The sequence below is a fragment of the Oryx dammah genome, unplaced genomic scaffold (assembly GCF_014754425.2).
Source record: "Oryx dammah isolate SB20612 unplaced genomic scaffold, SCBI_Odam_1.1 HiC_scaffold_28, whole genome shotgun sequence".
Classification (NCBI taxonomy): domain Eukaryota; kingdom Metazoa; phylum Chordata; class Mammalia; order Artiodactyla; family Bovidae; genus Oryx; species Oryx dammah.
In genome coordinates, this window is record NW_024070212.1 from 57,690,928 (window position 1) to 57,703,715 (window position 12,788).

General features: G+C 41.1%; 1 pseudogene; it reads left to right on the forward strand.

Moving 5' to 3' along the window:
• Nucleotides 1-7,647: 7,647 nt before the first annotated feature.
• LOC120856550 lies at nt 7,648-12,241 on the forward strand (annotated as a pseudogene).
• The last annotated feature ends 547 nt before the right edge of the window (nt 12,242-12,788 follow it).

The following is a 12,788-nucleotide window of genomic DNA, read 5'->3' on the forward strand; positions in this document are numbered from 1 at the left end:
TGTCTCCTGCCTTGGCAGGCGGATTCTTTACCGCTAGTGCTATCTGGGAAGTCTGACAATTTTATGAAGGCCCAAATCACTTTTCAAATATGTATTTCTCTGAAGATTGTCTTGATCCAATAATAAAATTAAGAGTATGTTGAGCAGTGGAACAAACCGCTGCTTACAGAACCCTAGGGTTGTACAGAAGTTTTTCTGGGATCTGCAGGTTGCTAAGTGATGAGCATAAAAGTGGCTCTGAGCCTCCATTCTTATTTCAACGAGGGTAGCCTTGTTTTATCTGTTTAAAAATTGGGATCCTAAATAAGATTTTTTGAAGAAAGAGCTTTGGGTTTTTAAAAATGAAAAAAATCACTAAGCAAGGGAAATAAATGGATAGCATATTTAGTCAAGAACACATGTTTAAACTCTCTTCACTCATACATAATAGAAAAAAAATCATATCTGGCCTCAATGGATTTTATAGTATTTTGAATGTTCACCTTTTAAAAAATCCTACTTTTTATCCTGAGATTGGAAGTGTTTCCTGTAATTTACTTTTCATTAAGTTAAAACACATATCAAATGTCAACAATAATCAGTATCAAGGCTGCAAAGAACAAAGAACTTTATTCGGGGGTCTTAAGATTTGCAGTTCAGGAGACACAGATTTGGTAAAACAAGAGTGTTCCTGGAAAGAGAGTCAGGGGCTTATAAGGCAAAAGCCACAAAATTGTTAAAATTGTCTGGCAGGAATTATGATTAACTATGACACAAGAAAGGAAGTATTTATCCTTAATGGATAAGCTGTCATGAGTTATTTTAGGGTAAGGGTCAAATAAGTATTTTGAGTTTCTGGATCATTGGGAAGATGTTCTGGATGCCTATGTTAAGACAATAGTGATTGAAGTGCAGATTTCATCTGGGCTGTGCGCGCACGGGTGCTAAGTCACTTCAGTCATGTCTGACTCTGGCACTCTATGCACTGTAGCCTGCCAGGCTCCTCTGTCCATGGGATTCTCCAGGCAAAAACACTGCAGTGGGTTGCTATGCCCTTACTCCAGGGGATCTTCCCGACCGCAATCGAACCTGTATCTCCTGCAGCCCCTGCATTGCAGGATGACTCTTCACTGCTGAGCCACTGGGGAGGCCCCTTCTGGGCTGAGACATATGTCAGTCACTCTTCCTTGATGGCCTCCCACCTCTATTTTAGACAGCTTTGTTGGCAATACTGATATTTTGATTTTCCTGTTACACAACGTTGGTTTGGAAGGGAGGGGGAACTGAAAAAAAAGATAAGCAACAACTGGAAGAATGCTCCTTGACTCTACTTCTTAGAATACAATGAAGGCCCTAAACATGCCCTGTTGTTCTCTAGGACCCACTTGTGAAAATGCAGATTATTGGGTCACCCAGAGTTCTGGATTAGACTTTTAGAAGTATACTTCCAAAATACCATCTGTCTTAAGGAAAGGTACAATTCTACCAGCAACCAGTTTTTCCCTATTATAGGAAGCAGGACACTGGTACTAATGATTCAAAATTTTTGAATGAATAGTTTATTTGGCCTGGGGATGCACAGCATTCCTAACCTAATTTCCCTTCCTAATTATGATTTGCTTTAGGTGAGTGGCATTTAAAATGACTTTCCCTAGGAGCTTTGTAACAATGCCTCTTAAATAATAACAAACGTTTTTATTTAAAATATTTTAGACTGAAAACTGTATTTCAATCCCACTTTCTAAAATTAAAAAAAATTATGATACTGATATATATATTTTTTTTCTGTCTGAAAGATATCATTGGGACCGATGGGTAACTTTAAAATGAGAGTTTTGTACAAATATTGAAACACATGAGATCTAATGATTTAGAACTAATTAATCTTTTGAATTGAGCATATTGTTGAAAGGGATTTTTGAAGGGCAGTACCACTGTTCCATGATGAAACTTTCCTTCTTTGCCTTCTGGGCACCATCTTTAATTTCCATGTCTTCAAGTCTTGAAGAAGTTGATGTTAATGAAAGTATACACTTGTCTGGTTGAAATAAAGCCTGTTTCTGTTGTGAAAAAAATAAAATAAAATAAAATGACTTTCCCTTGAGAGGCATTCACGGGGCGGGGGCGGGGTGGGGGGGTGGCCGGGGGGGCGGGGGGGGGGGGGCGGCAGAGACAGGCGATAGGTTTGAGAGAATGCTGATAGCATGAGAAAGTCAGCCTGGTATTAACATTCCTTGTGGAAAATCTAACAAATAGTAACCCACGTAGGGAATAATTGAGAGTTGATTTTACAAGCAAAACTCATGACTCTGGTTGACTTGCTATTTAATTCAGCTGTAACTCTAATCTCCATGGCATACCTTGTCAGTGCCCTTATCTCTAAGAGTGAATTAATAAGACACTGATAGAGCAGGAGAAGGGAAATCCTCAGTCCTCACCACTGGCACAGCCTACAAAGCCCTGGATGCCTGCAGGCTTACTTTAAATGGAGTAGGATTTCAATTCCTGCTGAAACAAGTTATAGAACTAAAGCTATAGAATTTAAATGGTTATCTTTTTCATTTAAAGTTACCTTTTAAAATCATTCCTGGGCTTCCCTGGTGACTTAGTGGTAAAGAATCCACCTGCCAATGAAGGAGACACAGGTTCCATCCCTGATCCGGGTGGATCCCACATGCCACAGAGCAGCTAAGCCTGTGAACCACAAATACTGAGCCTATGCTCTAGAGCCAGAGCTGCAACTACCGTAGCCCATGAGCCCAGAGCCCATGCTCCACAGCAAGAGAAGCCACCACAATGAGAACCTGTGAATCACAACTAGCCCCTGCTCACTGCAACTAGAGAAAAGGCAGAGCAGCGACAAAGACCCAGCACAGCCAAATATAAATAAATAATAAAAAATAAAATAGATAAGCAGCAAGGATTTATTGTATAACCCAGACGGTCAATACTGAAATCAGGTTGATTATATTCTTTGTAGCCAAAGATGGAGACGCTCTATGCAGTCAGCAAAAACAAGACCAGGAGTTGACTATGGCTCAGATCATGAACTCCTTATTGTCAAATTCAGACTTAAGTTGAAGAAACTAAGGAAAGCCACTAGACCATTCAGTTCAGTTCAGTTGTTCAGTCGTCTCCAACTCTTTGCAACCCAATGAACTTCAGTACTCCAGGCCTCCCTGTCCATGAGCCTACCCAAACTCATGTCCATTGAGTCGCTGATGCCATTCAACCACCTCATCCTCTGTTGTCTCCTTCTCCTCCTGCCCTCACTCTTTCCCCGCATCAGAGTCTTTTCCAATGAGTCAGCTCTTCACATCAGCTGGCCAAAGTATTGGAGTTTCAGCTTCAATATCAGTCCTTCCAATGAACACCCAGGACTGATCTCTTTTAGGATGGGCTGGTTGGATCTCCTTGCAGTCCAAAGGACTCTCAAGAGTCTTCTCCAACACCACAGTTCAAAAACATCAATTCTTTGGTGCTCAGCTTTCTTTATAGTCCAACTTTCACATCCATACATGACTACTGGATAAAACATAGCTTTGACTAGATGGACCTTTGTTGGCAAAGTAATGTCTCTGCTTTTCAATATGCTGTCAAAGTTGGTCATAACGTTGCTTCCAAGGAGTAAGCGTCTTTTAATTTCATGGCTGCAATCACCATCTCTAGTGATTTTGGAGCCCCCCAAAATAAGTCTGTCATGGTTTCCACTGCCCCATCTATTTGCCATGAAGTGATGGGACCAGATGCCATGATCTTAGTTTTCTGAATGTTGAGCTTTAAGCCAACTTTTTCACTCTCCTCTTTCTCTTTCATCAAGAGGCTTTTCAGTTCCTCTTCACTTTCTGCCATAAGGGTGGTGTCATCTGCATATCTGAGGTTATTGATATTTCTCCCAGCAATCTTGATTCCAGCTTGTGCTTCTTCCAGTCCAGCATTTCTCATGATGTACTCTGTATATAAGTTAAATAAGCAGGGTGACAATACACAGCCTTGACACACTCCTATTCCTATTTGGAACCAATCTGTTGTTCCATGTCCAGTTCTAACTGTTGCTTCCTGACCTGCATACAGGTTTCTCAAGAGGAAGATCAGGTGGTCTGATATTCCCATGAACTGTACAAAAAATATCTTCATGACCCAGATAATCATGATGGTGTGATCACTCACCTAGAGCCAGAATCCTGGAATGTGAAGTGAAGTGGGCCTTAGGAAGCATCACTACAAACAAAGCTAGTGGAGGTGATGGAATTCCAGTTGAGCTATTTCAAATCCTAAAAGATGATGCTGTGAAAGTGCTAAACTCAGTATGTCAGCAAATTTGTAAAACTCAGCAGTGACTACAGGACTGGAAAAGGTCAGTGTTCATTCCAATCCCTAAGAAAGGAAATGCCAAAGAATGCTCAGACTACCGCACAATTGCACTCATTTCACAAGCTAGCAAAGTAATACTCAAAATTCTCCAAGCCAGGCTTCAATAGTCTGTGAACTGTGAACTTCCAGATGTTCAAGCTGGATTTAGAAAAGACAGAGGAACCAGAGATCAAATTGCCAACATCCGTTGGATCAACGAAAAAACAAGAGAGTTCCAGAAAAACATCTACTTCTGTTTCATTGACTCCACTGAAGCCTTGGACTGTGTGGATCACAACAAAGTATGGAAAATTCTGAAAGAGATGGGAATACCAGACCACCTTACCTGCCTCCTGAGTAGTCTGTTTGCAGGTCAAGAAGCAACATTAGGACCTGACGTGGAACAACAAAGTGGTTCCAAATTGGGAAAGGAGTACATCAAGGCTATATATTGTCACCTTACTAATTTAACTTATATGCAGAGTACATCATGAGAAATGCAGGGCTGGATGAAGCAAAAGCTGGAATCAGGACTGCCAGGAGAAATATCAATAACTTCAGATCTGCAGATGACACCACCCTTATGGCAGAAAGTGAAGAAGAACTAAAGAGCCTCTTTATGAAAGTGAAAGAGGAGAGTGAAAAAGTTGGCTTAAAACTCAACATTCAGAAAACGAAGATCATGGTATCCAGTCCCATCACTTCTTGGCAAACAGGTGGGGGAAACAATGGAAACAGTGACAGACTTTATTTTTGGGGGCTCCAAAATCACTAGAGATGGTGATTGCAGCCATGAAATTAAAAGACACTTACTCCTTGGAAGGAAAGTTATGACCAACCTAGACAGCATATTAAAAAGCAGAGACATTACTTTGCCGACAAATGTCCATCCAGTCAAAGCTATGGTTTTTCCAGTAGTCACGTATGGATGTGAGAATTGGACTATAAAGAATGCTGAGCACAGAAGAATTGATGCTTTTGAACTGTGGTATTGGAGAAGACTCTTGAGGGTCCCTTGGACTGCAAGGAGATCCAACCAGTCCATCCTAAAGGCAATCAGTCCTGAATATTCATAGGAAGAACTGATGCTGAAGCTGAAACTCCAATACTTTGGCCACCTGATGCGAAGAACTGACTCATTGGAAAAGACCTGATGCTGGGAAAGATTGAAGGCAGGATGAGAAGGGGTTGACAGAGGATGAGATGCTTGGATGGCATCACCAACTCAATAGACATGAGTTTGAGTAAGCCCCAGGAGTTGGTAATGGACAAGGAAGCCTGGCATGTTGCAGTCCATGGGGTTGCAAAGAGTCGGACACGACTGAGCAACTGAACTGAAGAAACATACGTATTGTATAACAAAGGGAAATATGTTGTAATATCTTGTAATAAACTATAGTGGAAAATTATCTGAAAATCTATACATATATAGCTAAATCACTTTGCCGTACGCCTGAAACTAACACAGTACTGTAAATCAACTAAACTTCAATGAAATTTTAAAAATTAATTTATTTTTTACTGAAGGATAATTGTTTTACTAATTTTTTTAATTAAATAATTAAAGAAATTTTAAAGAGCATTCTTGAAAGAAAGTGTTCCTATGGAAGGCAAAGTCGTGGTCTGAAACAAGGTTGTATTTGAAAGAATATTCAAACAGAGCACCTTCCAGTAGAGTTTTATAAATGCGTCTGTATTGGGTATTTTGCAACTTTAGTTCAAATGTAGTGAGTTTTGGAGAAATTGGACCAGCAGTCAAATGGAAAATTATGCTGGCTCTTTCCATAGTAGTTTTGGTATATGATGATGATTCACAGCCATGACTTTAGCTAATGATGTGGCATCTTTAGTCTTTCTGAGCAACACTGCCTCCTTGTGTAATGAGAATGACCTTCTAACCCATTAATCTGTATAATTTTAAATATATCTTTTCATTTGAATTTATTTATTTTTCTTTCTTTGGTTGCACCATTTGGAACCTGTGTCCCCTGTGTTGGGAGTATGTGGTCTTAACCACTGGACTGCCAGGGAAGCCCCTTGTTTGAATTTAGGCTCTTAAACAGCCCCAACCAGATAGGGTGCCTCACTGAAGAAATATCTTTGTGCCCACATTTGATAATTTCCACTGATAAGGTCAATTGTCTTGTTTTCAGGGACTGTTTGCCCAATTTGATATTATCTTGGTCTTTGATATTTTTTGCTGTTACTTCTAATCCCTCTCATTATCACTTTAAAGTGGTAGAAAGCAATAGAAAAGTGAATGAAATACAAAACAGTATTTTTGCTACTTATTACATCATCTTGTGAAGTTTTTGTTGGAGGAAAGATAGAAAAGGTAAAATAATCCACTAATCAGAGATTCAATTGTACAGATATTCTAACTTTATCAAAAATAGTTGATCCAAAGTAGTAAAGCCTGATGCATTTAAGTTACATATTTTCTCACCATTTCCTATCTACTCTTGGTTCAGGAGATTGGTGCTATTTGTCTCCATGCAATTCATCCAACAAATATCTATGTGCACCTGTTGCTGCTGCTGCTGCTAAGTCGCTTCAGTCGTGTCCGACTCTGTGCAACCCCATAGATGGCAGCCCACCAGGCTCCTCCATCCGTGGGATTCTCCAGGAAAGAATGCTGGAGTGGGTTTCCATTTCCTTCTCCAATGCATGAAAGTGGAAAGTGAAAATTGAAAGTGAAGGCGCTCAGTCGTGCCAGACTCTCAGGAACCCCATGCACTCTAGCTTACCAGGCTCCTCCATCCATGGGATTTTCCAGGCAAGAGTGCTGGAGTGGGTTGCCAGTTCTTTCTCCGGTGCATCTGTTAGAAACACTCTTTTTCAGATGCTGGAGAACAAAACAGAGAAAAACCTTGCCCTCATGGAGCTTATCTTCTAGTGAGGAAACAGATAAGAGAGATACTAATAAAATATACAGTTAGCCCTTGAACAACATGGGTTTGAACTGCATGGATCCACTCTTGGATTTTTTTTCATTAGTAAATACTATTGTACTACAGGATTGATGGTTGGTTGAATCTGCAGATATAGAGGTTATATGTGTTACATATAGAGAAATAATGTGTTACATGCTGATTATTGACTGCACAGAGGGCTCCCCAACCCCTTTGCTTTTTGAAGGGCTCACAGTCTATTATTTTAGATGGTGGGAAGTGCTAAGGAGAAAAAATAAAACAGAGAAAGGAACAGTGAACATCCAGAGTGAGGAGTGATATTACAGTGTTAGCTAGGGTGTCAGGGGACGCCTTACTGAGGAAGTGATATTAGAGTGAGGTGAGGGGAAGAGCAGACCCTACCATGAGGATATTTGGGAGAGGAATGTTCCATGCACAGCTAACAGCAAGTACAAAGGTGCTGAGAAGGGAATGTGTGCCTGGCTTGTTTGAGTGACAGCAAGAAGGCCAGCATGGCTGGAGCTGAGTGAACAAGCAGCAGAGTCATAGAAGATGAGACCAGACAGAATCTTAAAGCCTTTGCAAGGATTTGGGATTTTAGGCCATTGTGAGGTTTTGAGCAGTGAGACATTTTGACTTATTTTTTAACAGAATAGAATGAAAACAGATTAGAGTGAAAGTAGAATATATGACTAGAAGATTGGATTTTGACTTTGTCATTCCCCCGCTCCCATTTTGGGCACCAAAATCTGTTACCAGAAGGAGGTGTGTGTGTGGGGGATCCAGCTGCTCGCCGCTCAGAAGCCAATAAACAGGCCAGGTTGGTGGAAAGGAAAGTTTGCTTTATTTCAGATGCCAGCAGCTGGGAAGGGGAGGGTGGCAGACATCTGTCCAAAGGCCAACTACCCCCACTAACAAGCAGGGGGTGAGAGCTTTTAAAGACGGAGTGGGGTTGGGGGGAGGTTGCAAGCAGAAACGACATAGTCATCTCTAAGAGTCATCTTCAACTGGTCATCAGTGGTCTGACTAGCATCATCTTGTTTGTTTTAGGTACAGTTAAGCTTTAGCTCCTGGGTGCACTTGTTCCCATTTCTTCGTGGTCAGTTCTTGGCATTGTGGCAGCTCAAGTCCAGGGTCCAGGCTGGTCATCACGTAGTTAACTTCTCCACCTGATGTTTTGGTATCTATAAGACAGCACACAGGATATGGCTCAGAATATTATATCCATAGCCTTTGAGAAAGAACTAAAGGTCCTTGACTATGCTTAAGGGCTACGTTATTATCATTATTTAGTCTCTTTTGACTGTTTTTCTTTGTTTCAGCATTTCCCACTTCTCTGATTAAACTTATTCTTTGACTAAAGTTTTCCACAGTCTAAGGCATCCAGTGGAGAAGGAAATGGCAACCCACTCCAGTGTTCTTGCCTGGAGAATCCCAGGGACGGGCGAGCCTGGTGGGCTGCCATCTGGGGTCTCACAGAGTCGGACATGACTGAAGCGACTTAGCAGCAGCAGCAGCAGCAAGGCATCCAGAGGACATGGTGGAGGGGGCAAGGACCATATGGTCTCGCTCCGTTTCAATACCATCATTTATTCTGGAGTATGCATACATTCATGAACCAAAAATTTGTTAATAATGTACAGAGTACTGGTCATGATCAAGGGTTTGTTATTAATAAAGAGTTACCATATAATAAAGCTGAATACTGAGTAGGCAATAGTTTTTAGAATTCTCAACAGTAATCAACAAGGAAATTTTTGTTTAAACAGCAAATGAGTAGATTTGGGAATAGAAATGCAAATATGATTTTAATTAGTATTTTATGTTTATAGAAACCTACCCTATTTTATAAAATTGTGACTTATGTAGAAAGAAACTTAGGATACTTCATCTTCTAAGAGCAACCCTTTCTTGAATGTGTTAATCTAGTCTAAACATTTTAGCTAGGAAGATCTTTTGACAAAAAACGGAATAAAAACTTGCTCTCTTTTCCTTTTTATATGTAAGTACTCAGCCTTCACAGCAGTTTTGCTTCCCGGGAGTCTTGTTTACATTGCAACTGATTATGTTTTCCTAGAACTACCTTAAATGCACGGCATCACCATTGTATTGTATTGTATTATTAAAAAAGTGTATAAATTCACATTTTTTAAAATTAATGTTTGGAAAACTTGGGCATTATTACCCAAATGCTAGTCCCTGAAAGCAGACTGTGGTTTCTGTATATACTCTGGTAGCTCAGACAATAAAGAGTCTACCTGCAATCAGGAGACCTGGGTTTGATCCCTGCGTCAGGAAGATCCCCTGGAGAAGGAAATGGCAACTATTCCGGTATTCTTGCCTAGAAAATCACATGGATGGAGGAGCCTGGTGGGCTAAAGAGGCGCACACGACTGAGTGACTAACACACACACACACACACACACACACACACACACACAGAGAGAGAGAGAGCTTGACACATTTTTGAATTTGCAGAGTTCCCTTATATTACCCTTCTATTCAGTTCAGTTCAGTTCAGTTCAGTCGCTCAGTCATGTCCGACTCTTTGCGACCCCATGAATCGCAGCACACCAGGCCTCCCTGCCCATCACCAACTCCCAGAGTTCACTCAGACTCACGTCCATCGAGTCAGTGATGCCATCCAGCCACCTCATCCTCTGTCGTCCCCTTTTCCTCCTGCCCCCAATCCCTCCCAGCATCAGAGTCTTTTCCAATGAGTCAACTCTTCGCATGAGGTGGCCAAAGTACTGGAGTTTCAGCTTTAGCATCATTCCTTCCAAAGAAATCCCAGGGCTGATCTTCAGAATGGACTGGTTGGATCTCCTTGCAGTCCAAGGGACTCTCAAGAGTCTTCTCCAGCACCACAGTTCAAAAGCATCAATTTTTCAGCGCTCAGCTTTCTTCACAGTCCAACTCTCACATCCATACATGACCACTGGAAAAACCATAGCCTTGACTAGACGGACCTTAGTCGGCAAAGCAATGTCTCTGCTTTTGAATATGCTATCTAGGTTGGTCATAACTTTTCTTCCAAGGTGTAAGCGTCTTTTAATTTCGTGGCTGCAATCACCATCTGCAGTGATTTTGGGGCCCAAAAAAATAAAGTCTGACACTGTTTCCACTGTTTCCCCATCTATTTCCCATGATGGGACCAGATGCCATGATCTTCGTTTTCTGAATGTTGAGCTTTAAGCCAACTTTTTCACTCTCCTCTTTCACTTTCAGGAATCATTAATTTGAGCATTAAAGGCTTTAATAGTGTTGATGGTGTTCAGCCACCACTGATGTGGCAGCTCTCAAGGATATACCTCATGTCCTTGAAAAGATTCTGTCAGTGGCCTGAGGTAAGAAAAGCTGTCAATGATCCCATGACTTAATGCTCATGAAAATCTTTTATTATTTATTCACTCAACATATAATTATTGGACACCTATTATGTGCAAGCTGCTGTGAGAGAATTTAGATATTCAAGAATCAAAAGAAATAGCCTAGGGGCGGGGAGGGAGGAACATCCCTGACATACGGATAGTATGTACCAAAGCTACGACTAGTGTCAGATTGCCCAGCAGCACTTTAAGAAAGTCAGATGCCTGGATTGGACTCTGCAGAGCACAACGAGGGACACCTTCACTTAAAGGCTGTGTTTGCTGTAATCAATACTTATATTTGTCTAGTGCCAAGTTCAGTTCAGTTCAGTCACTCAGTCGTGTCCGACTCTTTGCGACCTCATGAATCGCAGCACGCCAGGCCTCCCTGTCCATCACCAACTCCCAGAGTTCACTCAGACTCACATCCATCGAGTCAGTGATGCCATCCAGCCACCTCATCTTCTGTCGTCCCCTTCTCCTCCTGCCCCCAATCTCTCCCAGCATCAGAGTCTTTTCCAGTGAGTCAACTCTTCTCATGAGGTGGCCAAAGTACTGGAGTTTCAGCTTTAGCATCTGTCCTTCCAAAGAAATCCCAGGGCTGATCTCCTTCAGAATGGACTGGTTGGATCTCCTTGCAGTCCAAGGGACTCTCAAGAGTCTTCTCCAACATCACAGTTCAAAAGCATCAATTCTTCGGCCCTCAGCCTTCTTCACAGTCCAACTCTCACATCCATACATGACCACAAGAAAACCCATAGCCTTCGAGTCAGCAAAGTAATGTCTCTGCTTTTCAATATGCTATCTAAGTTGGTCATAACTTTTCTTCCAAGGAGTAAGTGTCTTTTAATTTCATGGCTGCAGTCACCATCTGCAGTGATTTTGGGGCCCAAAAAAATAAAGTCTGACACTGTTTCCACTGTTTCCCCATCTATTTCCCATGAAGTGATGGGACCAGATGCCATGATCTTCATTTTCTGAATGTTGAGCTTTAAGCCAACTTTTTCACTCTCCTCTGTCACTTTCATCAAGAGGCTTTTTAGTTCCTCTTCACTTTCTGCCATAAGGGTGGTGTCATCTGCATATCTGAGGTTATTGATATTTCTCCCGGCAATCTTGATTCCAGCTTGTTAAAGGCATAAAATTATAAAACACTCCTCCGTAGCATTTTCTCAGTGAGACTCCCAGGGCTTTTAATATCTCCAGAATATATTTTGCCATTTTCCCATAAGACTCAAAAGTAATATAAGCTCTAAAAAATCCACTAAAAGGACTGCAAAAAGTAGAAGACAAAGGGCACTTTGATGAAGAGAGGTACCATAATGACATGAATGAGCTGGAAGAGGAGCCCAGGGACGACCCTAGTGAGGTCAAAAGCTATAAAGACCTGGACAAAGTAGTACAGTCTTTACAGTTTGATGTTATCCTGAAGATGGGCCTAGATATTGGAAAAGGTTAAAGTGGGAGATACATTGGATCTTCTCATTGGAGAGGATAAAGAAGTGGAAACAGAGAAAGAGATGTGGATTCTCCTGAAAAAAGTGCTGAAGGAGATCAGCAGAGAAGTACAGAGTGGTGTTATGACGGTAGAAAAAGTTACAACTACCTAAAAAGAGTATGCTCAAATAAACGGATTGCTTTTCTCCAATAAAGCTGCTTTCTAGTGGTGCAGGAAGGGGCCAGGTTCAAAAGAAGATATTTTTGTTAAAATAAAGTTCTCCCACCATTTGTGGAAGATGCCGAGCCGTTTGTGGAAGTCAAGATCCACATGGTAGCTTTTGAAGATGCTTCCCTTGGCCTGGATTTCCCTCCCAGGCTTGATTTGTTTGGATTTTGACCTCCTGAGCAAGAGTGAGATGTGTGCTGAATAAGCTAAACTCAGAGATGATTTACATGATCAGCCCGCTGTTTCCCAGGTTAACTGCCTGAAGAGGCAGTGTAAAATAAACTGGCCTTGTTCTTAGAAAAAAAAAAAAAGAAATAGCTAGAAAATGTATGCATTATCTTCAACTAATACTTTTCTACTATTAACAACTTTACTTCTGTCCCTAGGGATTACTGTTTATAAACTGAAAATAAATCTTAATCATAAAAAATACAGATAGAGAATGTTACATATTCTATCTTGACTCTGTATTTGAGAATTAACTGTCTTTTTCCCTCAGGCTTAGAATAG